Raw genomic sequence first — 14,622 nt, forward strand, 5'->3', positions numbered from 1 at the left:
TCAACTGTCATGTTGCTCCTTCCCTCTCAGAACTGCCTCCACCAGCATCCATTTCACCTGACTGCATCAGAGGGAGAGGTACAAAAGCAAGCCCCTTCCCCAGTTCTCCTTGGGATCAACTGACCCACTTCCAGAACTACCTTCATCTCTGACCATTCTACCTAGTGATTATGAAACTAGAATGTTTTGATACCTAAATTGGCTTGCCTTCCTCTTCCCATTCCTTTTCCCTTTTGAATCAACCTTCTTAGACTCAAAACAGCAGTTCAAGAAGCAGACGCCAGCAGTTCTCAAACTTACCAGAGCTATGACCCACTGTGGCCTCCGGCACTGCCGTCTTAAGCCTCCATGGGTCTCCAAAACATCTTCAGACACAACCAGAATTTGTGTTCCTGAAACCAGAAGTGACCTGGAAACTAGAAGTTCCAAGGTCCACAGAAGCATCTGGAGGCTGTCCCACGCCCAGTGCGATGCAGGAGTGGCCTCCAGAGGTGGGTCATTACCCAGAAATGGTCTCTGGTTGTGTCTGTTTTATTTCAATTTGGAGCCAAATGGAGGCAAGGATGGGCAGGTGGGCCCAACTCGCAACTCATTTAGCCTTGGCAGTTGTGTGCCTGCCATAGACTGGGGCGGGGCAAATGCCCCAGGCGCTGGCTGCTGGGACCTCGCGGAAGCCTCTCTGAGGCTCCCAACAGGGGCGGAAACTTTGCTTCTAGTTTGCCAGAAGCACAGTTTATAGCGCTGGGGAACCTCACTGAGGTTTCCCGAGTGTGGGAGGAGGTCATGTGAGGCTCCAAGAGCCTCTGGTGGGGGGGGTGGATTTCTGCCCGCAGGGGGTGACAATAGCCCGTAAGGGGGGCCCGCAGAGCTTTGCCCCAGGCGTAAGGCTGAGGAGGTCCGCAGCTGAGCCTCGGGCTACGACCCACCAAGTGGGTCACAACCCACAGTTTGAGAAGCGTTGCTGTAAGCCATTACTGCAAAATGTAAACTGCCTTGAGCACTTTGGTGGAAAAGTGGAACAGAAAAGAATGAAAAATGTCCCAATTGGGAAAAGTTGATAATGCTTTCAATGTGTTGCTGATTAACTTTTTGCAAGAAAGGAGGGAATACTATTTATATCCTGAATGGTGTTCCAGCCAAAACAGTACTTCAACTAGATTGACCAAGGTGAGCCACATGACACGTTTCAGTCTTCCACGTGGGGCGTGGAACCTTTCCCGGATGCATACAAAGAACAAGCAAATGAAAAGACCCAATGCGGTAATCAAAACCAACCATATAAATTAAAAAAAACAAAACGTGTTCTGGGAAATGCCAGCATACATTTTTCTTATTTTTAATTAAAAACTTTAATTAATTTTAATTAAAAATCAATCTTTAGTAATGAGAGCAAATACTGCATAGCACTCTCTTTGCAGTCTTGCCACCCTGCAGCTACCTCCTTTATTGGTATGAAAGGACGGTTTGAAAGAAGACTACCAGCTTTTCCCTCCCAGGTATTGTTTGTCTGTTCCATGACAGTACTAAATAATCTACCATTTTGGTGCATTGAAATGAAGCAGGCATGCAAATTACCAATGCTGCCGAGGGTTCCTTGTGCCTCCAAGAGTGCTGGTAAAGCCAGACTGAAGTGTGTCAACCTCTATTAAACTTGTGAACATATCATCCCATTCGTGTTGACTACAAAGTCTTCATAGAGGCAGAACTCAAGAACATCTATCACTAGTAGGAGACCATGACCTCCACCCAGAAGGGAAGGGATACACCCAAAGTGTTTGCCTTCTCCCAGCATCTTAAGAACTGGGTTGGCCAGTCACCGACCTCCTTTATACACAACTGCTACCATTACAATACAGTGTCTTTTGGTTGGCAACCTTCAGTCTCGAAAGACTATGGTATAAGCCTACAGCACCTGGTATTCCCATGCGGTCTCCCATCCAAGTACTAACCAGGTCTGACCCTGCTTAGCTTCCGAGATCAGATGAGATTGGGCATGTGCAGGGTAACAGCGTCTTTTACCCAGCCAGCTTCTGCAAGCTCTGCCCCAAGGCAAAGTGGTTCTCCATTCATTCCTTGAAAACAAGGGAAACTGCTATAGAAAGCACACTTCCGATGGCTCATTCTATCAACTTAGGGGCCCAATCCTATCCAACTTTTCAGCACCGGTGCAGAGGCAATGCAGCCCCAAAGTAAGGGATCAAATGTTCCCATACCTTGAGGAGGTCTCTGCGACTGCCTCCCCACTACAGAATGCAGTGCATGTCCCATTGGCATAGTTGCACTGGCACTGGAAAATTGGATAGAATTGGGCCCTAAGGCTGCAATCCTAACCATACTTTCCTGGGAGTAAGTCCCACTGAACACAATAGGACTTACTTCTGAGTAGACCTGGTTAGGATTGTGCCCTAATATATTTAAAACCAGAATCTCCTGCATAGTGAGCAAACTTCAATGACTGGCTAAAAGTTAAGGAACACAAATTCAATTAGGGTGCAATCTTAACTCACTTTCCAACACAGACGTACGGGCAATGCAGCTCCTAGGTAAGGAAACAAACATTCCTTTACCTTGAGGAAACCTCAGTGAGTGCCCCTCAACTGAAGGATGCAGCACACATTACATTGGCAAAGCAATGCCAGTGCTGGAAAGTGGGTTAGGATTTGGGCCTTAGTCTATTTGTCGACTCTTATTGTAATGATAGCACACCACGGAACTGTAGGGCTGAACTGAAGCAGGAAGCCACATCCAGCTCCTTGCCTGAATTATGGATCACCTTCAAAAGCAGGGCCCATCACTCCGTAACAGAACCCCTACTCAGCACACAGACAGTTCCAAATTGCACGTTTGGGCATCTCCTGTTAAAAGGATCAGGAGTTGAGAGATGGGAAATACCTCTACCTAAGAGCCAGGGAAGCTGTGGCCAGACAGAAAAGACAATGTGAACTCGATGAAACTGTGGCTTGCTTCATGGCTAGGCAGCTCCATGTACCTTCAAGACAATAAACTCGGTCCCAGGGTGTATGTGGAAGGCACAAGACTCAGCAATCTGGATGCAGCTAAGCAGGTACCGGCCAAGTCAGTGTGTGGATGAAAGGAGACCAGGAGCTGGTGTAGAGGAATGGCTAAGAAACTGAGCTACATACAAATCAGAGCATTTGGAGGTACAAGGGATAGAACTGCAGGTGGTGAGGTCGCATTTTAGAACACTTTCCCATGTGAAAAAAAAAAAAAAAATTATCTGCAAGAGGAAAACTAGGACGAAAGGGAAAGATCTCCACCAGAAGTTTTTAACCATATAGTAATTTAAAATAAAAATTACAGGAAGGTCAGTTTTTTTTTAATATGTAGAACAATTAAGGACACAAACCTAACCCCTTTTGTCAGTGCTTTCCAGCACTGACATAAAGACAATGCAGCTCTGAGGTAAGGAAACAAACATTCCCTTACTTTGAGGAGGCCTCCGTGAGTGACACCCAGCTGCAGGATGCAGAACATGTCTCATTGGCACGGCTATGCCAGTGCTGGAAAGCACTGACATAAGGGGTTAGGACTGCACCCTAAAACTGGTATCCTCTATCTCAGGGGTGCCCAAACCCCGGCCCTGGGGCCACTTGCGGCCCTCGAGGCCTCTCAATGCGGCCCTCAGGGAGCTCCCAGTCTCCAATGAGCCTCTGGCCCTCCGGTGATTTGTTGGAGCCCACACTGGCCCAATGCAACTGCTCTCAGCAACTGTTTGACCTCTCACGTGAGCTGTGGCATGAGGGCTCCCACCACTGCTTGCTGTTTCACATCTGTGATGCAGTAGCAGCAGAAAAGGAAAGACCAGCCTTGCTTTGTGCAAGGCCTTTTATAGGCCTTGAGCAATTGCAATACCTTCAATCATTCATATAAGTTCATCTTTAATATATTTATGCAAACGTATGTAAATTTATTCAAACTTGAAATGTAAATTAATTCTTTTTTTCCCCCGGCCCCCGACACAGTGTCCAAAAGACAATGTGGCCCTCCTGCCAAAAACTTTGGACACCCCTGCTCTATCTGAATCCTGAACAGATACAGTCCACTCTGCCACCCCAAGATCTGGTCATCTCATTTTGCTGCACGTCTAAACCAGGCCTCCATTACAAGGTGTCAACCAACCCATGGACAAAGTAGCCTCTTGGCTACAGAAATTGCACCTGTCACGGTTTTGTTTTTAAGCAGCTATGTTTATGGATTTCATTCCAGGGGAAGCAATTAAGAATCAGCCCCACACTTCCAAGAAGTGTCTTCCTCTGAAGATTCCTCTTTCACAGTGGGAGTCAATTTCATTGTCCTGTCAAAAAATGAAAAAAATGCATTTTCTTCCCCGTCCACTTCCTTGATCAAGCCTCCAGTAGCATCAGTGTGTACAGTGGCGGATGGTGCTCAGATGCGCCAATTGTGAAAGTTTCTGATTATTCACCAGCTGCTCGATGCGTGTGTTCCAATTAATGCTCTTACCCTTTAGCAGAGAGCTGTTTACAACAGTGTTGCCAACATGTGGGTTGGGGGTCAAAACCATGCCCCTTCCCATCTGTCAGAGATAAATGTTGCAACACTGAAAGAACCCAGAGTCTTTGTCATAGCAACCCCAGTTCATTTCAGGCCAGAACACAGGGAGATATACAGTCAGTGGTATAGCTAGAGGGGGGTGCAAAGCATTAAGTTCTACAGGGAGCCTCCCCTTCCCCTTTGGAGCCGTTCTGGGTGGGGGGAGCAAAACTAAGAGAGTTTTATACACAGGCTTGGAACACACAAAGGCATGATCAACAGAGAAATTACCTTAGAGCACAGGTCTCCAAACCTTGGCCCTCAGCACCGTGTTAAGATAAAGATGTGGCCCTGAGACCAACAAGTTTGGAGACCCCTGCCTTAGAGCATGTGTGAAAATGCCTTTTTTTCAGCATGATGTAAGCCAAACCATACATCATTCACATCTGGGTTCAGGAGGTAGAGTTTTTAAAATTCCAGGCATTTTAAGCTCTCCCAAGATTCATTAAAAGATCAGGAGTGACCCGTGTGGTTGCATGTTCTGCCGGCACACTGACATTTATCATTATTACGCATTGCATCAGAACCAACATTAATTGGATTATTAATTAATTGGCTAACCCAATTGCTTCTTTAGAATTTCCTAACCCTGTGTCAAACTGGCTAAGAGGGCGCCCAAGAGACATTGCTGGTAATAGCTCTGTTTGGACACAACATTAACTACACATAGCCATCAGTAGCTGTGTACATGTTTGTTTGTTTACCTGTACACATGTTGGGCCACTCTCATGTTAATGTATACCTATCTATTTTATTTATCTGTCAGTCTGTCGGCAGTATATACTGTTTCTCAACATCTGACGCCACCACTTACACTGCATTCACTCTCCGCTGTCCCAGTAATGTCACCCCAGTAATGCCAATTAGTCAAATCTAATTGGTTATGTAGCAATGGGTTGGTTAGCCTGTTCGCTCCGTGATTCCTGATTGGGTGGGCTCACTAATACAAGCAATCCAAGGAAGAGAGGGGACATTGAGGCCAAACAGCTACCCCAATGAGATTGCTAGTTTCAATCTGGAAATCAAAACATAATATTCAGCATATCTGTACATTAGAATCACTTACTATAGTTTTAGATCATTCCCCCATGCACTTGCTTATAGTATAAATAATAGATTTGTTTTAGTTCTAGTAGTTTGTCACCCCAAAATAAATGAATGAATGAATTCACCATCTTCAAAACATATCTATTCTCGCCTACCATCATCCAGCTCTCTAGAAAACTGTAAGACAAGTTCCTCTGCTCTACTCTGAATTACCAGACTAGAATTATACATCCAGTCAGGTTGCATCTTGCACAAGAGTAATGTTCTGGAGTCAGCATGTATGGGGAAAATTGCTTATAGCTGAAATTACCTTAAACCCCCCCCCCCCAAATATGTTTGAACTGTTTAAATACTGTATAACAGTGTTTCTCAAACTGTGGGTCAGGGGATTGCGAGCCAGTTTCAGGTGGGTTCCCATTCATTTCAATATTTTATTTTTTAATATATTAGACTTGATGCTACCATGGTATGTGACTGCATTTGGGGAAATGTGATATATTTCCCTGCTAATATATTTTCCTGCTGTGATATATTTAACCCCTGCTAATTGGGTAAGAGGCACTTTTTCAAGTGGGTGCTCCTTTTTTTTAGCAGGGGGAGAGTAACTGGCCCACCTCACCCCAGCACTGTCTGTTCTAGTGGCTGTCTGCTGGTATTCATTTGCATCTTTTTAGATTGTCAGCCCTTTTGGGACAGGGAGCCATTTAGTTATTTGATTTTTCTCTGTAAACCGCTTTGTGAACTTTTAGTTGAAAAGCGGTATATAAATACTGTTATTAATAATAATAATAATAATAATAATAATAATATATCTATACTTTTAACAGGCTACTATGTGTATGCTTTTAACAATGTGTCAATGGGACTTAATCCTGGGTAAAATTGTAGCCTAGGACTGTTAAAAAAATTTCCTGCCTGATGATGTCACTTCCGGTCACGACATCACTTCCAGTGGGTCCTGATAGATTCTCATTCTAAAAAGTGGGTCCCGGTGCTAAATGTGTGAGAACCACTGCTGTATAACAAATCTAAAATACAGGAGTAACTTAACTTTGCATTAACAGCTCTTTAAGGGCATTACTTCATTCATTGTATCCATATCCCACATTTCAGCAAAGGCTGCTCCCAAAGACACGAATAGTCCACTCCTGTGCAGGATTGGGTTCCCGCTGTAGCACTTTGCGATAGTGGAAGATCCATGGAATAGTGGAATCCATGGATAGTGGAAGATCCATGGAAGAACCATGGATAGGGTTCCATGGTTGCAAAATGGCCGCTGACAAGACACTGGCCTGGAGATCAGACTTTTTTTTTCCATACCTAGATATGGTAATCTAGACCTTTTTTCCCATACCAAGGGGCCCAAAGCCCTAGCCTAGTCCTGAAAGCATGTTCTGCGTTGAGTTGGTAAATCTTGGTCCTACGACAGAGGAGAGATTCAGCATCTCTAAAGATCAGCTTTTTTACTGTGCGCTCCAGTAGAAATTGTGAGTCTACCCCCCACCCATTCCTCCTCTCAGCAACCAGCATAAAAAACAAACAACCTTTTCACCGCTTTAATAATAATGAGAAGCCACCAGTCATTGTCAGGTCTCAAACGTGCCTTTGCTGCTGGAAGCCGCCATAACAAGATGACTGTTTGAGAACCAGAGATGATCAAATAGAAAGGTCTTTCCCATTTGGATTCAAGGGTGGGTAAACAACCTCTGAGCCAAATCCCTGGCTGGTAGAAACTGCACAGGTTTTCAAAATGTATGTGTCGCACCTGACCCACCACTGCAAATGCTTTTGCTCTAGTTTAAAGAGCTCACTAATCAGACAGGTTCCCCATTAGAAAAATACCCCTGCCATTTGATCAAAGGTAAATGTTGTCCAGCATTCTACTTTTCCCATTTGAATGCTATCTTTGGTCTCCTTAATTGGAAGCAAAGGCACACCAGAGCACATTAGTAGGCTAAAGCTGTCAATTCAGTTAGATTGGAGCATTGTGTGTTTTTTCCCCCCACCGTCAACACAAAACTTATGTGGCTGCAACTTTGATTGCCAAGCAACACAAACAGCAGTATCATGTGTTCTTGATCGACTGAACCAATTGCTTAACACTTTAGTTCTGGGTCTTGCCAGAAGAGAAAAAAACTTGGAGCTAGCTCCAACCCACTGCTATAGGTTCAATATCTTGCTCCCACACAATGGCTGGAGAGCACAAGAACATAAGAGCATAAGAAGAGCCCCGCTGGATCAGGCCAAAGGCCCATCTAGTCCAGCTTCCTGTATCTCACAGTGGCCCACCAATGCCCCAGGGAGCACACAAGACAACAGGCACAACCTGCGTCCTGGTGCCCTCCCCTGCATCTGGCAATCAGAGGCAGCCTGCCTCTAAAACCAAGAGCTTGCACATACCTACTATGACTTGTAACCCATAATGAACTTCTCCTCCAGAAATCTGTCCAATCCCATCCAGGCAGGATGCCATCACTACTTTTTGTGGTAAAGAGTTCCACAAACTAATTACACGCTAGATTAAGAAATATTTTCTTCTGTCTGTCCTAACTCCCCCAACACTCAGCTTTCGTGGATGTCCCCTGGTTCTGGTATTATGCGAGAGGGAAAAGAGCATCTCTCTATCCACTCTGTCCATCTCCTGCATGATTTTGTATGTCTCAAACAAGCATAGTCTTGCCTCTAGTAGGGATAGGTGGTATGAGAGTTCCCTTGTGCAAAATAAGCATGCCAGGAAGGTGGGTTCCAGCTCAGCGTTCTTGGGGATACTTATCTTCTATGCTGCCTTTTATTTTAGAGGAGCATTTCAAACTCCCCCATCCCCCCTCCAAACAAGTAGTTGAGTACTCTATGGACCTGCTGGTGCTGGATCATATCAGTGGTCCACAATTATCAGCTTGGCTTACTAGCAAACCCCCTGCTGGTCCTTGGTAACACCCCCAGTCCTCTCCCTGGCATGTGGGAGGGGCTTTGGGGAGAGGCAGGGATTTCATGTGTTTCCTCTGCAGTATGGAGCAGACCAAAACACATCTGTAATCCATGTTCCCTGTGAATGCATGGCCACACAACCATGCACCTGAACTGATCTCTAAGCATTATACCATTGCCACATGTCTGTTGATGGTGTTACAACACTGTGCAGCTGAAGAAGGGGTCTGAACACCAGCACAGATCCCTCAGAGCAGTGTTTTTCAACCTTTTTCGTCTCATGACACATTGACAAGGCACTAAAATGGTCAAGGCACACCACCAGGTTTTTGACAACTGACAAGGAACACCATGCTGCCAGTGGGGGGGGGGGGGCTCACATCTCCCATTGGCCCTACTAATAAAGGACCTACCCCCAAATTCCTATGGCACACCTGTGGGCAACTTGTGGCTCACCAGTGTGCCATAGCATAGTGGCTGAAAATGGTTGTTTTAGAGGGAATCGAGGCAGTAACCTCTCTTGTGATTTCTTCCCTTCTCCAAACTCTTGCATGAGTGAAAGAAAACTCCACACACTCCTCCCAAACCTTCTCAAAAGTCCAGAAGATTGGAAGACATCACAAGTTCCTCCAACTCTTTCTTCCCTTATCCAAATCTCCATGCAAGTGAGCGAAGTCTCCCCCACTCTTTCCAGAAACCCTTGAAGAGAAGCACAGTTTCTTCTCTCTCAGTGGTTGGAGAAGGGAAGAATCAACAGGAGAAACACTTGCTGCTTCGTGCCTTCTCTAGCAGGAGAGCAAAAACAGCCTCCTGGGAGTCCTCCTCACCAGAAGGCCAGGAGCAGGCACCTCTGGCAAAATGGTTCCTGGTCTGGATGATGTGGCTTCGTGCTGAGGCATACTGTATTTATTAGGAACTAAGGTCCAATCCAGAATGGCCAGCGCTGGCTCTGAGTGTCGCAAACATGCTGTAAAGCACTTCATGATGCTCACTGCTGGTGCTGAGCCAGGCAGGATAAGGAATGCCAGCTGGAGCTCCAGGTGAGCACAGGACGCCAGACTGGTAAGTGCGGGGGTGGGGAGGTGCTCTGGGGTGAGGGGAGGGAGTAGGGTGGGAGATGACAGCAGGCCCTACTGCCATATCCTAACCCCCCTTTGAACTGGAAGACCCAACACTGGTCTCCTCAAATCTGTGCCCGCTCAGTAGCAGGCGCAGATCTGACGAGATCCATCAGGGCCACCTGAGGATTACACTGGGTAAGGGAGCGTAAGCACGCTACCCTGAGTAGACCCCATGCTGCTTCCCAGTCCCATGGGATGCAACGGTTGCCATTATGATGCTGCTGCAGGCTTGGGTGCTGGGAAGCACGAGATTGGGCTGCCCATCTCACCACTCATCTGTGATTTACCTAACATTTATACTGTAAGTTTGCAAAGTGCTTCATATGCAGTATCTTGACGGAATCCTTACAAAAACCTTGTAAAGGGAGTCTGCATTATGACAGCTGGAAGGCTGAGAGCCCAATCCTATCCTCCACCTCCAGCACTGATATAGCCGTGTGCAGTGGTGTAGCTAGAGGGGTTGCAAAGCACTAAGTTTAGCGGGCACCTGAACATGCCATGTTCCCTTCCTGAACATCCCCTTCCCCTTTGGAGCTATTCCAGATGGTGGAAGCAAAATGGGGGGATTTACCTCTTCTCTGGGTTTTCTCTGACATTCACCTCTGTTTTGATCCCACTGCCTGGGATGGCTCCAAAGGGGAGGGGCCACTTGCACAGAGTGTTTAGGCTCCTGCAAAACTTAGTGCTTTGCACCCCCTTTAGCTACGCCACTGGCTGTGTGTGATGCATCATATGGGGGGAGGCAATTGGAAGGCCTGCAGGGAGTAAGAATATGTTGTACTTACCACCTGGTAAGAACCTAAGAACAGCCCCACTGGATCAGGCCACAGGCCCATCTAGTCCAGCTTCCTGTATCTCACAGCGGCCCACCAAATGCCCCAGGGAGCACACCAGACAACAAGAGACCTGCAAGGCTTCCTGGGAATTGTAGTTAAGAACATAAGAACAGCTCCGCTGGATCAGGCCATAGGCCCATCTAGTCCAACTTCCTGTATCTCACAGCGGCCCACCAAATGCCCCAGGGACCACACCTGCCCAATTGGTAGGCTGCCCAATTGCCAGAGGGTCTCCTTGAACATACGCTACTTATTTTGGTGGCATGTGTCTGGGGGAAGAAAAAAGGCAGGGAAGTTTTACAAAGAGGGGATAAGATTTGGCATGCGCCATTGCCACTGGATTCACCCATCCCACCTTCTCCCCCCCCGTTCCTCCCCACCCCCACCCAGGAAAGCTCCCAAATACTGCCTCCCTTAACCAGTAGGGTGAACAAGCTGCCACTTCCATAGCTCCTCTTCGCCATGCTCCCTGGAGTTCACAAAAGAAGAATGGAAAAGAGCAAAAAAGTAAGTGTGGAGGAGAGGACAATGGCAAGCTAGAGCAGTGTTTCTCAAACTGTGGGTTGGGACCCAATAGGGGGTCACAAGCTAATTTCAGGTGGGTCCCCATTAATTTCAATTTGTATTTTTTTTAAAAATATATTAGACTTGATGCTGCCATGGCATGCGATTGCATTTGGAGAAAGTTACAATTCTGTACTTTGAACAGGCTAATAAGTAAATACTTTTAAAAATGATACTTGATGGGCCTTACTCCCAGGTAAGTGTGGATAGGATTGCCCTTGGATGCCTGGGGAATTTTTTTTTTTTTTTAACAGATCAGCAACTGCTTAGGAGGGTTAGGAGAGTTTTTTTAATATTATAATAATAATAATAATAATAATAATAATAATAATAATAATAATAATAATAATAATATACAGTATTTATATACCGCCTTTCTTGGTCTTTATTCAAGACTTTATTCAAGGCGGTTTACACAGGCAGGCTTATTAAATCCACGCAGGGATTTTTACAAATTGAAAGAAGGTTCTCTCTTTCAAGAACCACCACATTCAAGATGTTACACTCCGATCTGGTTTAACATTCTGGCCTCCATCCTCCCATGCTCCGAGCAGCTGGAACAGCTCAGCTGCAGCTTGTCAGCTGCTTCAAGGTCGCACGGTGCCGGTGGCCTCGAACTGGCGACCTTGTGGATGTTAATCTTCAGGCAAATGGAGGCTCTACCCTCTAGACCAGACCTCCTGCCCAGACCTTTTTTTATTTTAAATAAATGTTTAACCTTTACTTATTGCAAACTTTAAATTCACTGCAGGTACTTGCCTATAAGCCGACCCCACAGATAAGTCGAGGGCAGGTTTTGAGCCAACAATCATGGAATCTTCTATGACCCTCGGATAAGTCGGGGGTTAAACTTAGAGGGGTGTCTGACTATAGTTTTGTCTGATTTTACCTCAGGCCAGATCCTGAAAAATAACCTGCCACTAATTGTTACCTAAGAACTGTAGCCTCTAATTTATTAAAAACATAGTAAAAGATCATAAGATACATTTTTATTCTTTTTAAATTCTGGTCTTCACCACCTTTTTGTAAACACTATCAGAGTAAGTGCACTGTAAACAAAAAACCAGTAAATCAGTGGTTCCCAGCCTGGTATTCATGTACTCCCAGGGACACTCAACAGGCCCTTTAGGGGTACTTGAAAAAGAATGGAATAATGGTAGAAAAAGGCAGTCATGCTCCAGAATGCCTTGCAAGGACCAGCAAGGCAGGGAGGGAGGTAGCTAGTTGGCTTTGAAAGCCCCACCAACAGCTAGTTTTTGGTCATCAATTCATGTATGAACCAGTGATTGAAAACCAGCACAGTAAAAAAAGCTCAAACATAATATGGAAAGTGATCAATCACCCAGAATTTCTCAGCACACTTCTGGTGCAAAACAGTGCAAAGGCAGAGTCTTCTGTTCCTCAAACAGATAAAAAGAGAAAACACTGTGATGAATACATGAAGTCTGGGTTTTCATAGAGAGGAGATGAGGGCTTGTATTATTACAAACATTTTGCTAATACGAAGGGTACAATTTATTATTGCCAAGGGATATGCAAGTGAAAAAGGTTGGCAAGCACTGCAGGAGAACCATGAATCAAATAACACCTTTAAGGGTGTTAAGCCAGAAGCTCTACATACAACATACAACCCATAACACATAACTGAGAGTGTGCAATTCAATTCACAGCAGAGAGATGCAGCTGCATATATTTGCAATCCTTTTTACTCAGAAGTAGACCCACTGCTTTCCATGGGTGTTACTCTTAAGTAATGCTGCATTGAATTGTCGCCTGGGAATTGTCGCTTGACCTCTGCCAAATGCAAACCCTTTGCAAAAGGGAATCGGGTTGCAGCAGCAAAAGGGAACGGAGGGGAATAAAAGGTTAACTTTGGCTGAAACGTCTCAGGAAAGTAACTATAGCAATAACCAGCTGCCTGCCTAAGCTTAGCAGATAAAGAACCTGTTCAGAGTTGAAAGGCTCTGCCCTCTGATTGGCCCGGAGATAAGGCGAAGTGAGAATTGGAGCTTGATTACTTGGCAAAAATTTCAGATACTTAATTGATTTGATTTGTTTTTGTTGAATTGGTGGTGTTAAAAATTTTCCTGCTTGATGATGTCACTTCCAGCCAGGACCAGGTTAATGACATCGCTTCAGGTGGGTCCTGGCAGGTTATCATTCTAAAAAGTGGGTCACGGTGCTAAAAAGTTTGACAGCCACTGAGCTAGAGCATCACTTGCTCTTCTGTTCTGTTGGACTGTATGTTAATTTTAATTGTATGGTATCATTATTAGCAGCCTTAGAGATGGCTTTAGTAGCAATAGGGCAGTATAAAAATAAATAAAAATATATAAATAAACTCAACTCCCCATCTTAGTTTTGCAAAATCACCCAAGCAAGCAATAGTCTATATGGAAATTCTTGCTTGCTAACACCGTTTGTAGGGGAAAAAATGTGAATTTTTCTAGCTTAGATACAGCAGTATCCAGATAGTTAATTGTGAAAGTTATCATAAAAGGTTGGGTTACCGGAAAATCAATATGCAAGATAACTATTCCTTTCTTTTTTGCTCAAAGGTACACTGGGAAAGGGATTAGCGACTGATTTGTTCAGAAATACAATGGAAGGGGCAATGCTTTTGCAGTAACAAATGTACAATCCCACCTTTATATTCCATGCATGGTCATAAATACCTTGCTTTCCTGTGCACTTACCCTCATGTCATCCTCATGAAATACTATATTACAGGAACGACATACTGTCTCGCCTGGTCTAAATCAATATTTCTACATATATCCCAGTTGCAGAAAAGGAAGATGTATTAGGTTAATATTTCATTATGCTGAGCGACGCTGGGGGAGCAAATGACCGCCGCCACCAGAGGCTTTGCAAAGATCCATTAAAAAGAAACATTTCTCCAAATCGAGAAAGGGTATGCCCCCAATTTTTCTAAAGCATGAAATGTTCTCCCAGATTCCTGTCCCTTAACGTTGGACGCTTGCAGATGTGAAGTCTGATTAAAATCTATGGATAACAACAATGTTATGACATTTGAAGCAGGAGGGACCATTTTCCTATTAAAAAGAGTAAAAAAAATATTGAGGCACTGGGGTTTCCATGTGACAAGATGAATGATAACTGTGCCCCGTTGGGTCAGCGAGGCTAGAATGTTAGGCATATATTCATTAGCCTCCACCTTCACAGTAACAAGCATTTGTAAATAACGAGCATAGGAGGCCTGCAACCAAAGGTGTAACAACCTATTATTTTTAATGCAGCGCACACCCCCATGGCACGGCTGCATCAGTGCTGGAAAGTTGGATAGGACTGGGCCCTAAAAAGGAATTAGAGGAGGGGTAGGGGGAAGAAGGGTCTAGCAAAAGTTATTAGTCAGGAAGGCTATCTAGAACCTCCAGGTTGAAATGCAGAATGCCACAGAATACCATTGCTGGAGGGGTCGACTGTCTTGTACGCATCCCACAAAAATGCCACATTTTGAGTTTTTAAACATTTAGACGCACAATCCAGTAGAGTAGCCAGGGGGTGCAGTAAGTACTTCAAGCGCCGCAAAG

At 45.0% G+C, this 14,622-nt stretch overlaps 1 pseudogene; it reads right to left on the reverse strand.

Annotated features, from left to right (window-relative positions):
* Positions 1–1,900: 1,900 nt before the first annotated feature.
* Positions 1,901–2,019, reverse strand: LOC136646255 (5S ribosomal RNA; annotated as a pseudogene).
* Positions 2,020–14,622: the final 12,603 nt, after the last annotated feature.

This window comes from Tiliqua scincoides, chromosome 3 (assembly GCF_035046505.1).
Source record: "Tiliqua scincoides isolate rTilSci1 chromosome 3, rTilSci1.hap2, whole genome shotgun sequence".
In the NCBI taxonomy this organism is placed as follows: Eukaryota; Metazoa; Chordata; class Lepidosauria; order Squamata; family Scincidae; genus Tiliqua; species Tiliqua scincoides.